This window comes from Echinops telfairi, unplaced genomic scaffold (assembly GCF_000313985.2).
Source record: "Echinops telfairi isolate 266 unplaced genomic scaffold, ASM31398v2 ScPeMD7_3533;HRSCAF=4204_0, whole genome shotgun sequence".
Classification (NCBI taxonomy): Eukaryota; Metazoa; Chordata; class Mammalia; order Afrosoricida; family Tenrecidae; genus Echinops; species Echinops telfairi.
Genome location: NW_022107431.1, coordinates 86,245,949 through 86,253,834, shown reverse-complemented (window position 1 = coordinate 86,253,834; position 7,886 = coordinate 86,245,949). Strand labels below are relative to the sequence as shown.

General features: G+C 49.6%; 1 protein-coding gene across 6 annotated transcripts in view; it reads left to right on the top strand.

Moving 5' to 3' along the window:
* The window catches only part of ANKRD6 (ankyrin repeat domain 6), a 140,516-nt gene that overhangs the window by 62,668 nt on the left and 69,962 nt on the right, over window positions 1-7,886 (top strand). Inside the window, exon 1 of one of the 6 annotated variants that reach the window (XM_045294425.1) lies at window positions 5,820-5,972. The exons of the other annotated variants lie outside the window; for them this stretch is intronic. The gene's annotated coding sequence lies outside the window, so the exon portion shown is untranslated. Of the gene's footprint in view, window positions 1-5,819; window positions 5,973-7,886 lie in introns of those variants that run through there. 6 annotated transcript variants of the gene reach the window in all.

The following is a 7,886-nucleotide window of genomic DNA, read 5'->3' as shown; positions in this document are numbered from 1 at the left end:
CATAACCCACTGCACCACCAGGGCTTCTTATAAACAAGAATTGGTCTCATGTGGTCCAATATTTGTATGAAGTTATTCAAAGAAGCACAAGAAAAAGACCAAAAGCTATATATTGATAGTGAGAATGATAAATTCCCTTTTAACTGTTTTTGAGAGCAGCACATTAATGATGAATTTTTATATATGTAAATTATTAACTCAATACCCTCAAAGTTAAAAGACAATACATAGCAATTTTCCGATCCCTTTTTATCCCATTAGGAGCCTTGATGGCTAGTGGTTATGCATTGGGCTGCTAACTGCAAAGTCAGCAGTTTGAAACTCCTATCTGCTCTGCAGGAGAGAAACAGGGCCTTCTACTCCAGTGAATAGTTATCATCTTGGAAACCCACTGGGGCAGTTCTACCCTGTCCTGTAGGGTCGGCGAGAGCTGGCATTGACTCAGTGCAGTGAGTTTATATTCCCGTAATTCTCTCACATTCCACAATGTTCAGGAAGCTACTGGTCACCATAACCCTCTAGAAACTTGCGCTTCATCTTCCATCTTGGGGTGGCATCCTCTTCCTCCCCCAACCTCACTCCGACCGTCTCCTCTCCTCCTACCTCTCTCTCCCTCTCCTTCTCTTAGCTCTCTGTTATATAAATTGATTTTGCCTCCCTTAATAAGTTAACCTTCTCTGCGTCTTTCTTTCCTGACCTCTAGTTTTGTGTCCTAAAGCCCAGGAACTTCTCTAGCCCGAACAATCTCTTTAGTAAGGGAGGTCAGCAGAAATAGCAAGGCTAGGGAACCTTATCATCCAGAGTCAGGGTTGAGGCCAAGGTGACCAGGATCACACAATCACAGTTCACAGTACAATGGGATTTTTTTTTTTTTTATCCCAAAGTACGTTATTTTGAATGGGCTCTGGCAGTATTCAGAACAAACCAGTAGGTAAAGTGGACACACACACCCCACCTATCCCACCCTGCCCTATTTCACACATGAGCAAGTAGCTTAGAGTCATTAAGAAACTTACCCCCCAGAAAAGAAACTTACCAGATTTGTAAGGTAGAATTGGGGTCATGATAGTGGGGGGTAGGGAGTGTTTAAGAACGAGAGGAAAATCGTACGTTTCATTGTTGCTACACTGCACCCTGACTGGCTCGTCTCCTCCCCCAGACCCTTCGGTAACGGGATGTCCAGTTGCCTACAGTTGGGCTTTGGGTCCGCACTCCCCCTCATTCACAATGATATGATTTTTTCTTCTTTGATGCCTGATACCTGATCCCATCGACACCTCGTGATCACACAAGCTGGTGTGCTTATTCCATATGGGTGTTGTTGCTTCTCAGCTAGATGGCCACTTATTTGTCTTCAAGCCTTTAAGACCCCCAGACGCGCTATCTTCTGATAGCTTGGCACCATCAACTTTCTTCACCACATTTGTTTATGCACCTACTTTGTCTTCAGTGAGTGTGTCGGGAAGGTGAGCATCATGGAATACCAGTTTTATAGAACAAAGTGTTCTTGCATTGAGGAGTACGTGAGTGGAGGCCCAATGTCCATCTGCTACCTTAATACTAAACCTATAAATACATGCACATAGATTTATTTCCCCATCGTCATATATAAATATATTTACATAAGTACATGCCTGTATTTAGACCTCTATAAATGCCCTTTTGCTCAGGAAATCCAGGACAGATGAACCCTTCAGGACCACTGGTGAGAGAGGCGATACTGGGAGGGTGGGTAGGGAAGGTTGCATAGAAAGGGGGAACCAATCACAAGGATCTACATATAACCCCCTCCCTGGGGGACGGACAACAGAAAAGTGAGTGAAGGGAGACGTCGGACCATGTAAGACGTGATAAAATAATAATAATTTATAAATTATCAAGGGTTTGAGAGGGAGGGGGGCAGGGAGGGAGGGGGAAAAATATGAGGAGGTGATACAAGGGCTCAAGTAGCAAGAAAATGTTTTTAGAATGATGATGGTAACAAACGTACAAATGTGCTTGACACAATGGTTGTATGTATGGACTGTGATAAGAGTTGTACGAGCCCCCAATAAAGTGATTTTTTAAAATATACATAAATAAAAAAACTCTCTCATTGAATTCAAAAAAAGAAAGAAAGTTACCCCAACAAGTGGCAGAATTGGGATGTGAGCTCAAGGTAGGGTGATTTTAATTTTAGGAACCTGGAAGACAGAGGATCATGGAGGGAACTTTTTGATAGGACACCTTGGAATTCTACTTGAAGGATAAGGAAAAGATTTAAAGAGTACTCTAGAGTGTTGGCCAAGCCAGGGTACAGGATTGCAGGACCTGGACAACAGGAAAGGTGCTTGGAGACAGAGCAGGCCGGGACCAGACCAGGCATTTGCCCTTTACTGGACTTCATTTGGGAAAAAGTGGGCAGCCACTGTGGGTAATAAGCAGAAGAGAAACATCACATTGTGTTGTGATTGTGTGTGTGTGTGTGTGTGTGTGTGTGTGATTTTATACAAATCATACAAAGGCCACAAATGAAGAAAAGCATAACTGGAGGTCAGGGCAGGTGTCCCAAGGCTCCCTCCCCTTGCATCGCTGTCCCCCACCAACGAGGAAGCTCATGGAGATCCAATGCCCTGTGCTTTTGCTGGGGTCTTACCCTCAATTAACGGAATCATTTCCCACGGGGTAAACCTTGAGTTCCAACATCCCAAATCTGAGGTTGGGCTGATATAACCTGGGGGGTCTCTATTAGGGCTAGCCCTCACCTAACATGAATCTATCTCATTAAGAAAAGCCCACATATGGATTGTGATAAGAGTTGTAGGAGCCCCCAATAAAATGATTTTTTTTAAAAAGGCCCTCCCGTTTGATCTGGAGCTCTTATGAATAACAAAGACTCCATTCACTGGGGAAATGCCAAGGTTTTAGAGGCTGTCTCTCAGGAACCCAGGACAAAGACCAATTCTGTGGATAAAGTTCAGTGTAAACTTCACAAGAGCAAAGAGTGGGTGTGGGTGATGGGGGCTTATTGAGATCGTCTAAAGAAAGAGAAGGAAGGAACATAGAAGATAACCCAGGATCAAATTCCAGGGACCTGTGACATTTAAGGGACCAATGAAAGACAAACCCTTGAATGAGAGAAAGGGAGGGACTATTTGCGAATGAGAAGAGATTAGCAGCATAGAAACCAAGGAAGGAAAAATTTGATGGGAGCTCTATGGTAACAGGGCCTAATGCAACAGAAAGCATATTAAAACTGCAACATTACTATTGCATTGAGCAATTAAACCAATTTCATAAAATCAGTCTCTGGGAATATGCAGGGATGGGTCAAAAGAAACCAAACGAAAGGTTTAAGGAGCCCTGGTGGTGTAGTAGTTATGTATTGGGCTGCTAACCACAGTCAACGATCCAAAACTACCCACAGCTCTGGGTAAATAGCTGCGGTCTTGGAAACCCACAGGAGCCCTGGTACCTGGTCCTCTAGAGTCGCTAGGCGTTGAAGTGGACTCGATGTCGTGAGCTGTGTGTCTGTGCTAAGGTGTGGATGCAAGGACTGTGAACTGCTCTCTGACTGTAATGGTAGGTGCTTAGGCTAAGGAGCCTGGGTGGTGTGGTGGTTAATTAAGCATGGCCAATAATCGCAAGGCCAGCGGCTCTGGAGAAAGATGACGCTTTCTACTCCCCTAAAAGAGTTACGATCTAGGAAACCCACAAGGTAGCTCTTCCCTGTCTTATATGGCTGCTATGACTCAGACTCCACTCGGTGGCAGTGCGTTGCTTGTGCATGCTTTGGGGGTCTTCACGTTTATCGGCGAACCAGCAAGTGTTGCGGGTGGGAGCCCATTCCTGCAGTGGTTATGACGCTGTCCACAGCTTGGGTGCTGACAGACCTGTCTGTCTCCTCCAGAAGGGGCTGGGTCAAAATCAGTAATCTTCTGGGGGCAGGAGTCCTGTTTCTGGGAGGAAAGGACAGAGGTGAATGACAGCATCCCTCTCTCATGTTCCCTCTTTGTGGGTTCCGGAACCAAAGCCTGCCTCGTCGAGGGGACATCTCCAGTCATTTCTTGTTGGCCCCACGGGCTCTTGAAGATCAGCCAGCGAGCAGGAAAGAAGGGGGAGGATTGTCATTTGTGTATCTGTTACTCATTTGGTATATGTTAAAGGCCAGTTTTGTTCCAAGAGTACAAAGGACCAGAACAGATTCTTGTCTTCAGGAAGTCAGGGCAACCAGGAAGACCAGCCCTCGGGCAATGCGTGCCAGTCGGTGTGAGGGGAGCTGATCGAAATCTGTCTAGGGAAAGGGGGTGCGGGTAGCAGACGGCTCAGTTGAGGTGACCCCTGATAATATGAGTGGCCATTTGGCTAAGCGATGGAAGGCCCCAGAGACCCAGTAGGGGCTCTGCTGGTCTAGCAGTGCAAGTCAGTCATCAGATGATGGTTGCCCCAGATAAAGGGGGGAGTCTCTGCATCACAAGCCTTTTGTCAGTCACATCTTTATCCAATATGTCTTTATGCCTTCTATATAATTTTACATGCCATCGACTTTTCTTAATGGTAGGGAACGTCACAGGCTTCCTGAATAATCTCCAGACGCCACTCAACTTTCATCTGACAGCTTCTTCATGCCTCCTGCAAAGGCAATTGGCTCAAGACTCAGTGTGGGATTCAGAAGATGAGAGTTGCCATGCTTACCCTGGCTCAAGAACTCAGCAGATGGTTCCTTTGGGCAAAACGGGTCGTGGGCTTGCGAAAGAGGTGCATTTCCTGCCCCTCTCGTTCCTGTCTTTTGCAGAGAGCACCTGTGTTCACCAGGTTGTGGGAGCAAAGTCAATGTGGCCCTGCTGTCAGCATAGTGCTGACGATCCCTTCCTGTGGGCGTAGTCTCCCAGAAGAAGGCAATGGCGGGGACGCCGGCAGCTCCTTGACCACTCTCTGTCTAGCACTGCTCTTATCTCACTCTTTTGGCCTTTGGCCTTTCAGCCCTGCCATGGCTTGTCAGTGGCCGGATGGTGAGTTTCGTCAAAGCAGAGACTGAGTCTCCCTCTCCTCTCCTCCAGTAACGAGGACAGTGGTCACTGATAGGTCGTTTAGGGTGAGGACGTAGATTAAAAGTACAATAGTCTCATGGTTCTGCTGGCAGTTTGTTTCCCAGTGGAGTTCACGGCCTGGAGCTTCCTGCGGAGGATGGGATTGCCCAGAAGTGCTGTTGTTCATGACTTGCACTTGGCTCCCTTCTGATCTGTTACGCTCAGGGAAATGGGGGCAAGGCCTTGGCCAGGGAAGGTGTTCTGAGGATCTGTATTGACACCGTGAAGTTTTCTCATCTGCAGATCCCAGAATCCTGGCAATATGAGGATATCGACGCGAGCTTCAGGGAGAACCCTCTTTCAATCTCTCATCTTTGCAGTAGGGAAGTTGGTTTTCCGTTGCTTCAACAACTGGCCAATGAAAAATATGCTCACAGCTTGTAGCAGCTCCTGAGGGTCTCTGACCCCTTCTGTCCTCCCTTCCCCCTTCCCTGCGGAAACCCAGTGTTCCGAGGAGGGTTGGTTTTCTGAGCCAAACTGTGGAGTTGGGAACGTAGGGAAGGGCAGCTCAGCAGACACTGGTCTGTGTGCTGCTGCAGTCACTTGCCGGAACTCACTCTCTGCTCAGGAGGGTGCGTGGCTGCTCTCTGCTGTTCCCACAAAGCACTCGGCTTCCTAACTGTTGTCAGGAAGGCAGCTCATTACAGATTTTGACCCTCTCCGTGTGTGTCGCCCCTCCCTGATGACACGCGCCTTTGTCCCTTCTCCTTGCGTTCCAGCCGAGAGAAGACAAACTTCACTTCTCTGACATCCGAGAGCATCGTTCACAAGTGTTGCGCGATCCCTGACTTCCATCAGGGCAGAGTTACAGGTCCTTTGCCGGCGCGGGGAGGGGGCAGTCCAACAGAATCCGCCCAGCAGAGGAGGAAGCCACCACACACTGCCAGCCGAAAGGATGTCTCAGTAAGCGTTTAGACACGATCCAGTCGGTGGTCAGCGGCACAGGAGGCTATGGGGGTGGGGAGGGGGGAGGCAATGGGCACCACAACGGAAATCACCGCAGACCCACTGAGTGTGGCAGCCCAGGACGCAGATGATCTCTCCAGGAAAGCCTTGGCTGCAGCTCTTCTGAACGAGAACTCGGAGTAGGGAGGGGAGAGCAGCCCCCCAGATGTGAGTAGAGTCTGTCTTTCATGCCGGGTGGGAAGCAGGGGGGCTAGGGGCGCTGTTGTAACTGACCCTAACCCTAGCCATCCATTCCTGGGGGGCTGTGGTGTCTCGGGGCGGGGAGTGGGGGTGGGGGGTGCAGCACGCCTGGCTGGGGCTTTTGTTTGCAAATCCCTCGCAGACCATTTTGCCTGTCAGGAGACGAATGGACGTAGTGCCTTTGGGATATGGGGAGTGGGAGTGGGAGACTCCCCCAGGAAAACTGCAAAAGCACATCTCATCAACCCTTGGCGATGAGGGGAGAAACAGATCGGCATCGCAAGCAGCTTTGTCACCCTTGGCCTTTGTGAGGCGACCTGGGAGACTTGGCAAACTGAAGGACAGAAGGACCGGGAGGAGGGGCAGTGGGCCGGAGGAGCGAGGGTGACCTCTCACAGAAGCCAGATTGCTTCCCAGAGTCAAGGTGTTGGTTGCATTGTCTCCTTCCTGCCTAAGAGCCAGCAGAGGGAAAGGGATCCTCCTGACAGAGGGGTGTGATGGATCGGCTCGGGGGCGGGAGAAAGAGGTGCCTCCCCTCCCCCCAGCACAGGGAAGTTTCTGACCCATAGTTGACCCACTTGGAAAGAGGAGGCGTAGATTCTGTGAGGGCATGGTGCTGCTGTGGCCAGGGTACCCAACAGGTAGGCAGGGAAGTTAAACTGGTTGGTCACAGACTGGTCACCTTGGCGCTCCTCTCCCCTCATTGTCAGGGTGGGGGTGAGAGGAGGTGTTGCCCCTTGCTTCCCCATCCCCCATCTCCATCTGGCCTGCTCTTTCACTTCAAAGGCAGCTGAGGAAAAGCAGTGTGTCTCCTCTGGGCAAAAGGATGGGAGGGTGGGGCGTTGCTCTAAAGCAGCGGCATGGAGACCAGGATCATGGATGTGAACGATGGACAGGAAGCTGCTTAGTGGCGGCCTTGCTGGTCCCGCACGGTGACAGGAAGGTGCAGAGGAAAGGAAGGAAGGAAGACTTGGCCCCTTGGATTCTCTCCCCACCCCCACGCCAGTGTGCACAGGCAGCTGCAGGTGAACGCTGGAGGTCCCAGCCGGGAGAGCACTGCTGGGTTCCCAGTGAGGGAACCTGAGCAGTCCAAGCACCTGGTGGTGGTGTGAGACACCAGGACCCGGGGGACACTGCTCCTGATCTTGCAGGCAGTTGTCTGTGCAGATCTGGTGGGGGCAGTATCTAAAATCCCATGTCAACCATTTGCCCTGGAGCCCGCGAGGTGCCTTATCTGGCAGACTGGATTCATGGTGGTGTGGAGAGGAGGGGGTGTGGGTAAGGCATGAGGGGGAGCAGTCTTCACTGTAGTAACTGAAAAAACAAAAGTTAGAACTTGAAATTTCTGCTTGGTCAGCATTTCTCATAATTGGAGTGCTTGTCTATCTCGAAAACAAGACCCAACAAGAAGACCAAAGTCAATTCTCTAATCAAGGACATCACAGTCACATGCAAATATGGCAAGCCGTGTGCCAGGAGGCTACTTTCTCAATGTCTGAGAGGCTGAACTTGTGGTGGGGACAGAAGGTTGCGATGGGTGGAAGTCAGTTTACCTGTCAGTACAGTGAACCCTCGTTTATCGCAGTTAATCGGTTCTAGACCCTACCGTGATAAATGAAATTCCGCGAAGTAGGATTCCTTATTTGTAAATCAAATATTTTCATAGTTAGA